This window comes from Rutidosis leptorrhynchoides, chromosome 10, assembly GCF_046630445.1.
Source record: "Rutidosis leptorrhynchoides isolate AG116_Rl617_1_P2 chromosome 10, CSIRO_AGI_Rlap_v1, whole genome shotgun sequence".
Taxonomy (NCBI): domain Eukaryota; kingdom Viridiplantae; phylum Streptophyta; class Magnoliopsida; order Asterales; family Asteraceae; genus Rutidosis; species Rutidosis leptorrhynchoides.
In genome coordinates, this window is record NC_092342.1 from 141,123,463 (window position 1) to 141,141,368 (window position 17,906).

The 17,906-nt window shown below is 30.5% G+C and overlaps 1 long non-coding RNA gene across 8 annotated transcripts; it reads right to left on the bottom strand.

Annotated features, from left to right (window-relative positions):
• Positions 1-13,266: 13,266 nt before the first annotated feature.
• On the bottom strand, positions 13,267-17,782 carry LOC139872199 (uncharacterized). Of its 8 annotated transcripts, none has more exons than XR_011766929.1 (9): positions 17,556-17,782; positions 16,433-16,676; positions 16,174-16,253; positions 15,953-16,027; positions 15,338-15,412; positions 14,619-14,918; positions 14,366-14,490; positions 13,929-14,067; positions 13,267-13,842 (listed from the first exon to the last, which is right to left on the bottom strand). It is a non-coding gene; the product is annotated as an uncharacterized lncRNA (long non-coding RNA). The 8 variants fall into 8 exon arrangements; XR_011766928.1 differs by having other exon boundaries at positions 15,332-15,412; XR_011766930.1 differs by having other exon boundaries at positions 15,332-16,027; positions 16,570-16,676.
• Positions 17,783-17,906: the final 124 nt, after the last annotated feature.

The following is a 17,906-nucleotide window of genomic DNA, read 5'->3' on the forward strand; positions in this document are numbered from 1 at the left end:
GTTTTTAAATTCACACAATTTAAATATAAAATTCAAAATTAATATTAAAAATTCACACCAAACTTAAAATTTGAAATGCATAAAATTAAAAATTCATATTTTAAAAATTAAAAATTAAAAATTCACACCAAACTTAATTTAAAAATTCATATTATAAATTCACACCAAACTTATATAAATTTTTCAAATATTTACAATTTTAAATATATTGTTTTTACAAAGTTTACAATATTAATTTAAGATTTATATATTAATTTTAAAAACATGGTAAAAATAAAATTAAAAATCTTTTTGGCTTTTTATCCCACTTTAATCAATCAAATATTATCAAAAATATGCGCCCCTCTTTTCGGTAAAGTAATTTCGGTTCCAAGACCTAATTTAACTCATGACGAATTTTTGTAGCATTAGACCATGGTTTAGTTCACAGGCAGTCTTCATTTTGTAAAAACCTAAAAAAGTAAAAATTCAGAATGGGGAGAGAAGACTAGTTCTTTAGGGTCTGCTAGGGAAAGACCATTCGGGTTCCATTTTCGAGAACTACACGAAAACAGACAATCTAACTCTAACAGAAATACATATTATCCTTTAAAGACTTGATTCTCCCCACACTTAGTTAGCTGTGGTGTCGAAATTGTGATTAACTTCGTTGTCGACTTCCATCGGACTATCTATGTAGTGTTTAACTCTGTGACCATTAACTTTAAATTCAATCCCATTTGAATTTATTAATTCTATTGTTCCGTATGGGAAAACTCTTTTGACTATGAATGGTCCAGACCATCTTGATTTCAATTTTCCAGGAAATAGCTTGAATCGTGAATTGAAAAGAAGAACTCTGTCTCCTTCTTTAAATTCTTTTGAACTTCTGATTCTTTTATCATGCCATTTCTTCGTTCTTTCTTTATAGATTAATGAATTTTCGTATGCTTCATGTCTTAATTCTTCTAATTCGTTTAGTTGACTTAATCGTAGACGTCCGGCTTCATGTAAATCAAGATTACATGTCTTCAAAGCCCAAAATGCTTTGTGTTCAATTTCTACTGGAAGATGACATGCTTTTCCATAAACAAGTCTAAAAGGTGTGGTTCCAATTGGAGTTTTGTAGGCTGTTCTAAAAGCCCAGAGTGCATCCTCCAATTTAATGGACCATTCCTTCGGATTTGATCCTACGGTTTTCTCTAGAATACGTTTTAAAGCTCGGTTGGTATTTTCAACTTGTCCACTTGTTTGTGGATGATATGCGGTGGAGATTTTATGAGTTACTCCATATCTTTTAAGAACTTTCTCAAGTTGATTATTACAAAAATGAGTACCCCGATCACTTATTAAAGCTTTCGGTGTTCCAAACCTTGCAAAAAGACGTTTTAAAAAGTTGACTACAACTCGTGCATCGTTAGCTGGGAGAGCTTGTGCTTCCACCCATTTAGATACATAATCAATGGCTACGAGTATATATAGATTATTATGAGATTTTGGAAATGGACCCATAAAGTCAATACCCCAAATGTCAAATACTTCACATACTTGGATGACATTTTGTGGCATTTCATCACGTTGACTTATTTTTTCGGCCCTTTGACAAGCATCACAGGATTTGCAAAGAAGGTGTGCGTCTTTGTAAATTGTAGGCCAATAGAATCCAGCATCATAAACTTTTCTTGCTGTTAGTTGAGGCCCATAATGCCCTCCTGTTGGTCCTGTGTGACAATGGTTTAATATTTTACTGGCTTCATCTCCGAATACACATCGGCGTATTATTCCATCGGGACAACTTTTAAACAAATGTGGATCTTCCCAAAAATAGTGTTTTATATCACTGAAGAATTTCTTTCGTCTTTGGTACGATAATCCTTTTTCAAGGAATCCACAAACTAAGTAGTTTGCATAGTCTGCAAACCATGGAATTTCTTTATAATCTATCTTCAATAGATATTCATCAGGAAAGTTGTCTTGTATGGCCGATTCATTTAGAACTTCTAATTCAGGATTTTCAAGACGAGAAAGATGATCAGCTGCGAGATTTTCTGCTCCTCTTTTATCTCGGATTTCAATATCAAACTCTTTTAAGAGTAAGATCCAACGGATTAATCTTGGTTTAGCATCTTGTTTCAAAAATAGGTATCTAAGAGCAGAATGGTCGGTATAGACCACCGTTTTTGCTAGAACGAGATATGATCGAAATTTGTCAAAAGCAAAGACAATAGCAAGGAGTTCTTTTTCAGTAGTTGTATAGTTCGTTTGTGCTCCTTATAACGTCTTACTAGCATAATATATAGGTTGAAATCGTTTTTCAATCCTTTGTCCTAAAACGGCTCCCATTGCAAAATCACTTGCATCGCACATTAGTTCAAATGGTAGATTCCAATTTGGTGTTATCATGATCGGCGCATTAGTGAGTTTCTCTTTAAGAATATTAAAAGATTTGATGCACTCATCTGAAAAGATGAATGGAGCATCCTTTTCTAGGAGTTTATTCATAGGAGTGGCAATTTTAGAAAAATCTTTTATGAAACGTCGGTAAAAACCGGCATGCCCTAGAAAACTCCTAACTCCTCTAACATTGGTGGGATGTGGAAGTTTAGCAATTACATCTACTTTAGCTCTATCCACTTCAATTCCTTCTTTTGAAATTTTATGACCAAAAATGATGCCTTCTTTAACCATGAAATGGCATTTCTCCCAATTAAGTACTAGATTTGATTGTTCGCATCTAATAAGCATTCGTTCCAGATTAACTAGACATGATTCAAATGTATCACCGAAGACTGAAAAGTCATCCATGAAAACTTCCATGCATTCTTCTATCATGTCGTGAAAAATCGCCATCATACACCTTTGAAAGGTTGCAGGGGCGTTGCAAAGTCCAAATGGCATGCGTTTGTAAGCAAAAATACCATAAGGACACGTGAATGTGGTTTTCTCTTGATCTTCGGGTGCTATTGGAATTTGAAAATATCCGGAAAATCCATCTAGAAAACAATAGTAACTATTTCCGGCTAATCTTTCCAACATTTGATCAATGAAAGGTAAGGGAAAGTGATCTTTTCTGGTGGCTTCATTTAATTTTCTATAATCAATACACACACGCCATCCTGTTACAGTCCTAGTAGGAATAAGCTCATTTTTCTCATTTGTAATGACAGTCATGCCACCCTTCTTAGGCACGCATTGAACTGGGCTTATCCATGGACTATAAGAAATTGGATAAATTAAACCTGCATCTAGCAGTTTAATAATCTCTTTTTTAACTACATCTTGCATATTAGGATTTAGTCTTCGTTGGCGTTGCACATACGTTTTATGACCTTCTTCCATAAGGATTTTATGTGTGCAATACGAAGGACTTATTCCTTTAATATCATGAATCTTCCATGCAATGGCTGGTTTATGAGCTTTCAACACAGAAATGAGTTGTGATTTCTCATTTTCAGTAAGAGAAGACGATATTATTACAGGTAATTTAGATTCACCATGTAAATAAGCGTATTCCAAATGGTTTGGAAGTGGCTTTAACTCTAATTTCGGAGGTTCTTCTATCGATGATTTGTATCGATATCTGTCTTCTTCTTTTAGCATTTGAATTGCTTCTGTTGTTGGTTCATATCCATTAGCTATAAGTGTAGCTAACATTTCAGCTTCATCAATTGGTTCATTACCTTCTCCTAAAGAACATTCTCCTGTTCCTTGTAATTCTGGAAATTCTTCTAATAATTCTGCATGTGCATCTATAGTTTGAATATAATAACATGTATCATCTGCAGATTGTGGTTGTTGCATTGCTCTATCAACTGAAAAGGTAACACTCTCATCCTCTATACTTAGGGTCAATTTCTTACCGAACAGGTCTATCATTGCTTTAGCCGTGTTTAAGAATGGTCTTCCTAATATGAGAGGAACTTGAGAATCTTCTTCCATGTCCAGAACAACAAAATCTACTGGAAACACTAAAGTATCAACTTTAACTAGCATGTTCTCCATTATCCCTCTAGGATATTTTATTAATCTATCGGCTAGTTGTATGCTTATTCTGGTTGGTTTCAATTCTCCAAGGTCTAGTTTAGTGTATAGTGAATACGGCATTAGATTTATACTAGCACCTAAGTCTGCCAATGCTTCTATTGAACTAAGACTACCCAGAAAACATGGAATGGTGAAACTTCCTGGATCAGATAGTTTTTCTAGTATCTTATTCAACAGCACTGCTGAACAATTAGCATTCATAGTAACAGCCGAGAGTTCTTCCATTTTCTTTCTATTTGAGATTAGATCTTTCAAGAATTTAGCATATCTAGGCATTCCTGAAATCACATCAATGAAAGGAAGATTTACATTTATCTGTTTAAACATATCCAAGAATTTAGATTGCTCGGCTTCAAGTTTCTCTTTCTTCATTTTACTCGGGTAAGGAAGTGGTGGTTGGTATGGTTTAACATAAGGTTTAGCCTTAACTGTGTTATCTTCATTAACCTTTTCAACTACCGGTTCTTTTTCCTTATCTTGATCAGGTTGTGGTTCTTGTGGAGTAGGAATAGCTTCATCAGAAGTTACAGGTATTTCAGGTGGTTTAAGTGTTGTACCACTTCTTGTGGTAATGGCTTTAGCAGTTTCATTCCGGGGGTTAGCATTTGTATCACTAGGTAGACTTCTCGGTTTTCTTTCACCTATTAACCTTGCTAGGTTACTTACTTCTTGTTCCAGATTTTGAATAGAAGCTTGTTGATTTCTAAATGCTTGAGCATTTTGTTCATTGGTTTGTTTTTGAGATGTGAAAAACTGCGTTTGAGTTTCAACTAGCTTCGTCATCATATCTTCTAAATTTGGCTTTTTATCATCAGTTTGTTGTGGTGGTTTGTTTTGAAAATTAGGTCTTTGCTGATTGTAATTATTATTGGATATTTGTTGATTGCTAGGACCTTGTTGGTTGTTGTATGGAATATTTCTGTTATAATTCTGGTTTTGATTGTAAATCGGTCTTGGCGGTTGATAATTATTCTGATAATCATTTCCAGGTCTTTGGTTTATGTATGAAATATTCTCTCTTTGTTCTATTGTTAATTCAATACTGAGACAATCTTTTGTCAAATGTGGTCCTCCACACTGCTCACAACTAATTCGTATTGAGTGAATATCTTTAGTCATCTTTTCCATTCGTCTCTCGACAGCATCTATCTTTGCGGAAATGGAATCTAAGTCATGGCTAGAATCGGCTCTAGCTGCTTTAGATGATCTAACGATATCTTTTTCTTGGTGCCACTCATGTGAGTGGGAAGCAGTGTTATCAATAATTTTGTAAGCATCAGTTTCGGTTTTCTTCATAATAGAACCACCAGCTGCTATATCTATGTCTTTCCTTGTAGTGATGTCGCATCCTTGGTAGAATATTTGTACTATTTGACAGGTATCTAAACCATGTTGCGGACATCCTCTTAATAACTTTCCAAATCTAGTCCACGCCTCATATAGAGTTTCATTCGGTTTTTGTGTGAACGTAACAATTTCTGCTTGAAGTCTTACGGCTTTAGATGCAGGAAAGAATTGTTTAAGAAATTTTTCAACTAAAACGTCCCATGTATCAATCGCCGCTTCAGGTAACGATTCCAACCAATCTTTGGCTTCTCCCTTTAAAGTCCAGGGAAATAACATGAGATATATCTGTTCATCCTCCACTTCTCGGATTTTAAATAGTGTGCAGATCCTATTAAAGGTACGTAGATGTTCATTTGGATCTTCCTTCGGCGCACCACTAAATTGGCATTGATTAGTCACCATGTGTAGAATTTGTCCTTTGATTTCATAATCTGGCGCATTAATGTCTGGATGAGTAATTGCGTGACCTTGGCCAGTGCGTTTAGCTCTCATTCGGTCTTCCATACTTAAAGGTTCCAGATTCTCCATAATTGAATTTGTTGAATCGGAATCACTAGAGGATTCTGATTTAATGGTTCGTTCCTCAACAATCTCTGTTTGAATGATTGGTGGTTCCGGAGGAAAATTTAGTGGTTCAGGATCTACGAATCGTTCCTGAATATTCTCCGGATTCTCAATTGTGAGGTCGGGTTCAAAAAATGGATTATCGGAAATTTGAACTGGAGTACTTGGTCGACTGGATGACGATTCTAAAGAAAAATCAACGGCAGTAATATTTGCTAAATGTCTTGATCTAGTTACAGGTGGTGAACGTACAAAAGGTGGTGAACGTCTTGCTTGGTGCATTCACTGAATATCCTATTAGTTTTTAAAAGGAAAGAAAAATTATAATAAGTTATCCAATCAATAGACTTTTCTGATTTTGCCCACGTTTCGAATAGCCAAAAGATGCAGCAGAGGGGCAGGATTCGTTTGGTCTCAATATAATTGAGGACTGTTTGGCTCCAATAACCCGGTCCACATACAAATCCAACTATTACTACGAACCAGAAAATTTTAATGTCTATCAATTTAACCACTTAAAATAAATTTTCGTAATTTTAAGAAATTTAGATAAGAAGTAGAATAAAAATCTATGTCCTAAAACTAGAATAGCGAGAAATAAGAAAGAAAAAGAGTGCATCGGAAAAAGGTCGAAAAAGAAAAATGGTTAAAAAATAAAAGGTGACGGAAAAATAAAAGAAACTTATAACACTTAAAAACACTTGACTAACCTAACCTTATTACTACAACTAACTTAAAATTATAATCGCAAATTGAGATTAGTAATTGGAATGATAATTGATACATAGGTAAAAGTCGTCTAAAAATATTAAAGCTTACAGGAAAAACTAAATCCCAAATGGAATTAACTTAAAAAAAACTAAAACTTAAAAAGGCGTCGCAAAATTCTAAAGCACCTAAATCTTAGTCTAAAGAAAAAGCAATTAAGGAATTCTACGGCAAAGCCTAAAAATCTAGAAGTAAAAATAACTATGGCAAAAACTAAGTTTAAAACTAAATATGAGCGAAAAATACAATTATTACACTAAAACAATTAAAAAGGGACAAAATATAAAAATATACAAAAAGTTGTAAAAAGTACAAATTTTATAAAAAAATATTATTTTTATATTATTTATTTATTAAAACTATTAATTTTACAATTTAATTAAACTAATTTAACTAAATAAAACAAATTAAATAAAAAGAAACTTTAAAATAAAACTAATTATAATAATAATAATTATTTAGGGTTAATAATAATAATAATTAATAATTACCCGTAATTAATGCTGAATTAGGGTTATGTCGGTGTCAGAGTAGCTCCGCGACTTGCGGTATTCTAAGCAGCAAACCCCGCGAGTCGCGGGGTTCCAAAATTCAACTCTGGTACAGTTTTAAATTCGACGTTTTTTTTTCTGTTTTATATTTTTTTGTTTTATATTTTCTGTTTTATAATCTAAAATTTTTATATAATAAAAACTTATATTTTAAAAAATTAGAATAAAAATAGAACTACTTTATAATTTTATAAATAAAAATCTTAAAACTAGATTTATATATATATATATATATATATATATATATATATATATATATATATATTTTATATGTTTTAAATAAAAACAAAATACTTAAATAAAACTTATATAAAAATAAAGAAACTTTATAAAACTTAAATATTTAACAAAATCTTAAAAATACTTATATTTTTCTTTTTCTTTTTATATTTTTGAATATTTAAAACGTATTTTTATAAAAACGAATTTTAATAAAAGTAAACTAAAAATCTTTTTTTTTTCTGTAGCGTTGCGCTTCCGGCGTTTAAAAGTTCCCCGGCAGTGGCGCCAAAAATACTTGATAGTTATGCGAGGTGTATATAAAATAGCTATTAAATTTTACAAGAAAATACTATTAAATACGATACAATTTTACACAAGATATTTATTTATTTAGAGAATGGATATACTTAAACCTTGCTACAACACTTATAGGCAGTGTACCTAATCGTACAGTAGTGTAGTTTTTAGTAAGTCCGGTTCGTTCCACAGGAAAAATTTTTAAACAAAGCTTAACGCTATATTAGTTTACTTTTATAAAAATACAAATATATATATAAGTAATATTATTATTATAAAGGGGGTTTTTACCGTTTAATGACCGGTTTGTCGATTTTAAAACTTTAGTCGCAGTTAAAACCAAATGTAAAATATTAAAAATAAATACAAGACTTAAATTAAAGCGTTACGTAAATAACGATAATGAAATTGCGAATAATAAAAGTGCGATAAAATAAACTTGCGATAATTAAAAAGTACGATAATTAAAAGTGCAATTAAATACAATAACAATAAAAATGCGATAATTAGAAGTGCAATTAAATATAAAATAAAGGAAATAAAATATGAAATAAAATAATTATGCTTATTTAAACTTCCGTAATCATGATGTTTGACGTGTTGATTTTAGTTTTATGCCCATGGGTTAATTGTCCTTTGTCCTGGATTATTTAATATGTCCATCTGGTTTTTGTCCATAACAATCCATCAGTCATAAATATAAAGTGCGAGTGTCCTCGTCAAATTATCCTTATACCCGAAGTTAAATATTCCAACTAATTGGGAACTTAAACTGTAACAAGATTTTAATACTTTGTTTAATAATTACACCAGGATGTCGACTGAGTGTAACCCAAGGTTTTAATATTTTGTTATCAATTATACCAAGTGTCCTTGTACATAATTTCACCCATGTTTTAATTATTCTAGTGGCTATTAATCCATTCCCGTGTCCGGTTAAATGAACGACTATTCGTACATATAAATACCACGCCCATCGTGTCCGATCGAGTGTATATGGTAATTTATAGGGACGCCCAATTGTAAATCTTTATATTAACATTAACAAACTATCATTTAGTTAAACAAATATAAAGCCCATTAATAGCACATAGTCTAATTTCCACAAGTGTCGTTCTTTTGTCCAAACCCCAATTATGGTACAAAGCCCAATTACCCAATTTTAGTAATTAGCCCAACATCATGATTACTTCGGATTAAATAAGCATAATAATAACTTAGCTACGAGACATTAAATTAAAAAGGTTGAACATAACTTACAATGATTAAAAATAGCGTAGCGTTACACGGACAGAATTTCGACTTACACCCTTACAACATTCGCTAACATACCCTTATTATTAGGATTAAAATTAAAATTAAAATTAAAATATAAATATAAATATATACGTTTAGATATATGGATGGATATATTGGATGATTTTTACGATCAGAATGCGCGAGCTTTATAGGCAGTTTCAAAATTAGGGGCTCCGCGACTCGCGTAGTTTTTGCACTGCAAACTCCGCAACTCGCGGAGTTTGCTTTTACAGCTCACACAAGTTTGGATCTTAGTCTGCCGACGGTTTTAAATATTAATATAATATATATATAATTTTTAAGAATTATTTATATATTATATTATATTCATGTGCATAGTTGACTTGTAATTTTTAGTCCGTTGCGTCGAGCGTTGAGAGTTGACTCTGGTCCCGGTTCCGGATTTTCGAACGTCCTTGCGTACAATTTTATATTTTGTACTTTGCGTTTTGAATCTTGTACTCTTGTAATTTCGAGACGTTTCTTATCAATAATTGGAACTTCTTTGATTGTATTTTGTACTTTTGAGCTTTTTGGTCGTTTGCGTCTTCAATTCGTCGAATCTGTCTTTTGTCTTCACCTTTTATTATTTAAACGAATATCACTTTTAAATAGAACAATTGCAACTAAAAGCTTGTCTTTCTTGAGGAATAATGCTATGAAATATATGTTCGTTTTTAGCATTATCAAGCACACATTTTTTTCTAGATTTGCTTTAATTGAACATTATGGTTTTCCTAATGTAACAACCCTCACTTTTCGACTTCTAAATTTACTGAATTAACCATAGGGTTATCTGTCTGACTATATATATTAAGGGTTGTTATATACAATTAAATATTGACCGAATAGTAATTTTGTCAACAATGTACGCTTAAATAAATAATATATTATTAATTTATATAATTTGACATAATTTAACTAAGTATATAAACTTTGTATCACTTTTATTATTTAGTTAATGTATTATATATTTAACTATATAATAAATTCAATTATATATAAATGTAATAATATTTACAAACTTACTAAAACTATAGTTTAATAATTAAAATGATAATTATTATTAAAAATACAAAATACCGAATTATTTATTATTTTTATGCAAAATTTGTATTTATTAAAAATATATATATATATATATATATATTATTGACAAATACTCTTGGAAAAGCACTAAATCAATTTGTTTATTTATATATATATAAAAAAGAAATCCTTAAAATAAATGAATTAAAAAAAATAAATAAATAAATAAATTACTTTTTAATTAAAAAATTATAATAGAAAAACTACTTTTATTATTTTATTTTTGTGCATTATCCCATGACCTAACATTTAATACTTTTGAATTTTAAAATCCCATTAAAAATTAAAATATTTCTTTTTCTTTTAATTATTTTATTCTTTTTACCTAATTTTTTCAAGTATAAATACCCCTCATTTCTCATTCAAACTCACACCAAAATTTCTCTCATTCTCTCTTTGAAGAATTACTACTAGTAAGTATTCTTTTCTTACTTTTTATTTTTAATTTTTACTTTTACTTTTTACTTTTTACTTTTTACTTCGGTTATTATTTTTACCGAAACATGTAAATAATGTTATAAATTATATGCAATTAAAAATAAAATAAATAACATGTATAGACTATTACTATTACTAGCACCTATAACCTACTACTTATATTGTAACATAAAAACATTTTGGGATATGTATTAGAGATGTATAGATCTTCGAACTTTCTTGACGAATGGTTTCTACGAGATTCTAGGCAGAGGGTTTGGATTTCCGATTTAAATGGTCCTATAGCTCAAGCTCCTAGATCTGAATTGGCCATTCGAAGGGAAAGGGGTGATTGGAAGCTTATCTAATACGACAAGTATCCTAAAATGGAAAACACTCTTTAAGTAGAAACTCTCTAGTCATAGAAACTTACTAGAATAAGGAACCTACTAAAATAAGAAACTTTCTAAAAATGGAAGCTTTCTAAACGTAGAAACTTACTAGGAATAGAAACTTAGTAAAACAAACTATACTTAAACACATACTTAAACTTAAACATGGGCAAAACACTTAACTACTCTTAAATGTCAATAGGTTGACTTTCCTGCTCACTCGTTCAACTCTCTATTCCGAGGAATAACCCTCTCTCTACTTACTAAGGTGAATTCATAGCCCCTCTTTATTGCTAGCAAACTTACTTACTTTACTTGGGGTGAGACACATGCTGTTTTTACTTTTTACAATTTAGACACAAGTACCAAACTGTTAAACTATGCTATACCCGGCTATGTCCGACTAAGTCCCTGCAGTGATATTTTTAATTGCTGCTGCATGCTTAATTATTGGGGGTAGGCCTATCGGGAGTAACGTCCCCGATACATTTGACTAAGTCTTTGTATTACTTAATAATGAAATTAAACTGACAAGGACAGACACAACATGTCATGGGGCAAACTTAAACGTTTAGTCTAAATATCACGCATTGGCATAACTTTTTGATCCTGCGGGAGATCAACTTTACAAACTAAATCTTGTGGTCTAAAACAACGACAAACTTTTTGTTAAACCTATGAACTTCACTCAACCTTTTTGGTTGACACTTTAGCATGTTTTGTCTCAGGTGCTGTTTGATTCAAGCTCTTATACTTACTGCTTATGTGATGCTACTTGGACATAGGATCAAGAGATATCGCATTTATTACTTCTGCATGTGAACATTTACGTTATTGTTATTCCTGTCATTGTAACTACATTTCATTTTCCGCTGCGTACTCATTAAAGTTAAATTCATCATTTAGTATTGTTCTCGTTTATTATAATATGTTGGTATGTTTTGATATTAGTGACGTTCCTTCCAGACCCTATTGGGAAGACGTTACACCTAAGCCGGTGTTTTAAATGTAATGCTCCTAAGGGCGTGCGTAAAAAAGGTCAGGTTAGCAAAGATGAGACAAGTAACAAGAGATATTTACCTGCTGTCCAGAAAAGTGTTAAGAGAAGGGCATGCAAAATATGTGGTATACTTGATCATAATAGGAGAAGCTGTAAGAAATGAAAAGCTTCTCAACTCGAGCTTGTTGATGAAGAAGATACTGATGAAGATGATCAACAGTTTGAAGGTAATGAAGACTTTGACTCAAGAAAGGAACACAATGAAGAATTTGCCAAATCTCAAGACCGACTAAAGTTTTCATCTATTATTTCATATCATTACTTAGACTGAATCTTATTATGTCTTTAAAACTGATTAAAGTTTTCATCTTTTATGTTTTATGACTGAATGTTCTTATGTTTTAGACTGAGTATCATTTCATATTGTATGATTACTTATATTACTAAATGTTATTATCTTTCTTGACTTATCATCAATTTTATATCATTCATCCGACTCAATGTTTTCATTCCTTAAGTTATTTCCTTGTTATTGATTTATATGTTAATACATTTATGACAAAACATGCTAAATCCAATCCGAGCTGTTTGACCCATGAACCATTTTCACCGAAACCACGACCCAATCGAACACGACCCATTTGACATATGTAGAATAGAAACAAATAGTTCCACACTTCGACCCAAACCTCAACCCAACCCTATCTGACCGAAACCTGTTTTGACCCAACCCAACTTCTTTGCCATGTATACTTTAGTAACATAGCAATTCAAGCACTTCAATATTTCACAGAATGAAAACGAAAACCAAGTATATAAAGAATCCTTCAGACACTTAGCTAATCATATAAAAATAGATGTTACTTATCCCACACACCAATGGTGTTACTTAATTCTCAATTTTCAATTCATATAATATTATTACATAATTTTTATAAATTTTAATATTTGATTTTAATGAATATTGAAATTAGCTTCATATATTTTGTTATCACTAATTACATTCACTCAATAACTGCAGATGTTTATACTCTATACACCAAGTGGTGCAAATTAGTCAACAATAGATATCAAAGCATGTAACTAGAGAAATATCAACGTAAATCATATAAAGTTATCTTTTTATTGATCGTATATAATACATCTAAAACATATGGCAATTTCGACCCATATCATTATAAATGTGTCAATTGATGCTATGTTAAATCTCTAGCTGCTTCTTGACCAGGTAACATCAATATAGTATATCTCAAAATATGCAGGTTAAATGATTCACAACAAACGAATTATATTATCAAAATTCAAAATATATTTCGTTTACATACTGAGAACATCTCTAGTTGCTTGACCAACTAACATTAAAACAATTTCTCAAAATACATAGGTTAAACGTGTTACATCATAGATCGATATATCAAGATCCAAAATATAAACTGTTAACATTCTGAGCATGAAATAGAATACATTCTATCTTTTGTTATGCCATTCATCAAAATTCTTGATTGCCTCTCTCTTTTCTTTAAGGGTCCTTTGTGTTCCACTGTATTTTCTATTGAAACATTCCATATCTTCAGTGACTTCACCTTTTATTGTATTCAGATCACTCAAAATGATTTTTTTTTTTTTTGCACACTTCTTTCTAAGCAAATTCTATTTGACTTCTCTGATGGTTCTCTTCGATATCTAGCCCGCAATCCCACTGAATTTAGCCTCTATACAACTCCATGTGTCTCAGCATAATCACCCCATAATCAATGTTGTTGTCACTTATGCCCCAAGATATCATCTTGATTTTTGGTATACATTTTGAAATCAACATCGCTTTCGGATGACCAACCTCATTCAAGTATGTTTAAAACAAGTATGTCTGCAACTGAAAAAACTAAACTTAGGGCTACAAATATATTAAGTACGGACTAATTAAATGTGCTTTTTCAATTTTATAAATTATTTACTTACAATGGTTGTTGGGGGAACTGCCATACTTCAGATGAACACAAATATTATGTTTGCTTTGATCTATTATTTCAACCTCTGAATTTTTCAGATTAAAGACCATCAGGTAATTCATCCCTTTTGACATTATTGGAAAGAACACCTACATTAATATTTTTACTGTAATACGAGACATAAGAAAACATTACATGTAATTAATGTTATTTATTTTGTCTAAAATGTTAACATTTTTACTCTAAAATCATATTTTTCTTTTATGAATGATGATAATTTTCAACAAAATTTTTAAAATTTCAGATTAATTTTAAAAAACTTCTGCTTATATAATAACATTACATTTATATAATGTTTTACTTCCCCCTTCACCATTTATATTTGCTACCCACTTGATTGGCCCTTATAATATATAATCTATAAATTTATTATAAATTGTCTCATACCAGATATGTTTTATGAATCTGAAGTCTATATTATCTAATGTTGCTTGTAGCATCAAGTTCATTCTCAATCTTGTATAAAATTCTTCTTTGTAAGGAGCTTCATTCAGCATATCCATATCTTCAGACTGCATTTATCATAAGAATATAATTTTTTATTAGTTATTAATTAAGCATTACAAATTACTTATTACTATTTATTATAATTATAATAAGTAACCATCAAACATTTCATGATCAACAGTACAAGACTTACTATGATTGTGCTTCCAAAAATGTATATTGAACAAACATTACTTCCATGTAATCTTTCTTCATGATTCATGATGGTTGACCAGCAATCTACAACAGATGGCGATATTCTTGTGTGATGAAGTAAACTTCGAACTTGTATTCTATTTAGCGTCTGTCCCTTTTTAGTCTTGAATACTACCTTCCTGTAATATCTGAACTATTTTTTTTTGCACAACTTATATCTTTACTTTTTGGATACTTCTTTAATGCTTCCTTCAGAATTTCCATGAGTTATTCACTTTCTTCAACAATGTGATCGTACCTTAAATTCAAGCACTCAACATATTGCTTTATGTGTACAACAATAAAAAGATCATAAGCATATCAAACATCACTATATTTCAATAACATGCATCATGATTAGTATTTTCAATAACATTCAATGTATGTAATATAATGGATATAATTTATATTCATTTTAATAGTTTTGTTTTAGCATACCTTTTCTTCATTTGGATTGGATATAAAAAGTTATACACATTATTAACCGCCTCAAACAGGCTAGAAATTAATATTAAGAAAAATCAATAAAATTTGGTAGAAGAAATGTAAACCTGTAGTAGTACTAATATAATAACATGAGTAATGTACTATGCTATCCAATATTAATCACAACATATGCTATATACATGGAGAGAGAGAGAGAGAGAGAGAGAGAGAGAGAGAGAGAGATACATTTACCAAGTATGGTGAAACTTGCCCAAATGTTAGTAAGAACTTCAGTGTGTTCTGTACTAAAAGCCCAACAACGACCCTCTGACAAATAATTTGAGATTTTAGCCACCAAAAAACATGTTCGCACAACATTTTTTATCAGCTATTCAAATGTCACGCTAGATTAGATCTTGAAAAGTTGAAATAAGCATGGTTACATAAATTGACAGCAATACCAGAGTTTTAAACAGGGCAAGGATCACTAACGGGTTGAGGTCTTATTTCTAACAAGTCAAATGTGTAAAATTCAGAAAATAAAAGATAGCTTGAAAAGGAACGGGTCAAAAGTGGCCAAGTGTAATAAAATACCTAAAAAACTCCAGATAATGTATAAATCTTGAAATTAATATCACAGTTATAGACTAGTACATTTTTATATATACGCTTTGACATTTTATGCACTAACTTCTTGATAGAAAGTCAACTCAACCTACCCATTTTGATCCTTACCGAATATAATACATGTATGACCTGCTACTCAAACACCAATACCCATATTACCACCAATATTCATATATAGGAACTATTAATAACAGAGACTTAAAACCAAAGCATTTGATGGGTACATAGGGAGTTGCTGACCATAGTAGTAGGAAAAGATGCAGCACAAACTCCTTCACGCTTAAGTGTTCGCTCATCAACTCCCGATGCGACAACCTAAAAAAGCACAAAATCACATTTAAAAATAGTGAGTGAAACTTCTTTTTACAAAAAACTAATACAAGTAATTTGGAATGTTATACAATACGTGATTCAACAAAGTCTTGTAAACATTTAAAGCGTGTTTATATAGTTACACTAACCAGAGGAGGCGCACAAGCAAAACAAGCAATTTCTCAGGAATCAATAACTGTATATGACCCGAAACAGCATCCTCAGACACCTGCCCAAAAGCAAAATTTAAATCCTCAAAAACTCACAAAAAACAGGAATTGAATTACAATATGAATGTAAAAGTTATGAACTTTAGAAATCCTTCATTATGAATAAATGGTTACATTATGAACCTATATACAAAAAAAAATTGAATATATTTCAATATATCAATCTCGTCTGTTATACTTGGAAGGAACTTCATATTGCAAATTCCATATTTGGTTGATCCGGCAAAGCACGTTGCAAATAAAATGAGAAAGTTCAATACGAAAATCCTGTTAGCTTCTTTTCTTGTTTTCATATACTCAACTATATCTCCACACCTTATAGTCTGCTTGAGATAATTCGCTTTCCACATTTATTGGTTTTTTTTCCCTATTTGTTGTTGCACTTCTTTCCTTTTTCTGTTTTTCTTTTTCGGGTTTGTCACCTGTAACATTTGTTATAATATTCAGTATGATTATTGATGTTAAGTTATGAAATTCAAGATATGTAAAACAATCAGGATATATATTATAAATAACATTCATTACATGTAATAGTTTTAAAAAATAGTAGAAGTAAATCGTAGTACCCAAATATGTTTTATTATGAAACATTCATCATATGTAATATTATTAAAAATTCCCTGCAACAGAAAAACTTAATGATTTTTTTACATCAAATCTCTATTCTAATGCTGAATTATACAAAATACAATGTAAATCCAAGTAATATTCATTACATGTAATAGTTTTTAAAAATTGTACAGCTAAATCGTATTATCCAAATATCTTTTATTATGAAACATTCATCATACGTAATATTAAAATTCACTGGAACAGAAAATCTTAATGATTTATTACATCAAATCTGTATTCTAATGCTTAGTTATACAAAATACAATGTACATCCAAACATCATTCATTACATGTAATAGTTTTAAAAAATAGTACAACTAAATCGTATTATCCAAATATCTTTTATTATGAAACATTCATCATACGTAATATTATTAAAAATACACGGGAACAGACAATCTTAATGATTTATTACATCAAATCTGTATAATAATGTTGAATTATACAAAGTACAATGTACATCCAAACATCATTCATTACATGTAATAGTTTTATTATAACTAACTCATATTATCCAAATATTTTTTTATTATGAATCATTCATCATATGTATTATTTTATTACATTCAATATGTATTTTAATTTTGAAATATACAGAATACAATTCTTTAAAAATTAGAATCGCCCAAAAAATCTTCAAATGCAAAATACAATTAGTTAAAATTCATAATACCTAATAAATTTAGTACCTGAATCTTCAGTTCACTTCGATTTTCCTTTCTCTCCTATTTTTTTACCCTATTCCGACGATTCTCCGTCATTTCGTATTTTGTTGATTCTTCAGTTGTCGTACCTTCAGTTGTTGATTCTTCAGTTGTGGAAATTAACGATGATTATTCAATTGAAGATTTTATGTGTTAAAATCGAGCCAACGAAAGAAGGATGAAGATCGATTAAACCCTAGAAAATTGATCGATCTGCTATTCCGTAATATTCATATTTTTTTTATTTTTCTAATTTATTTATTTTTATTCAGCGCTATTTTATTAAATTACGATATGACAAATATACCCCTCCGTGTTTTTAATGTTCAGCATTAG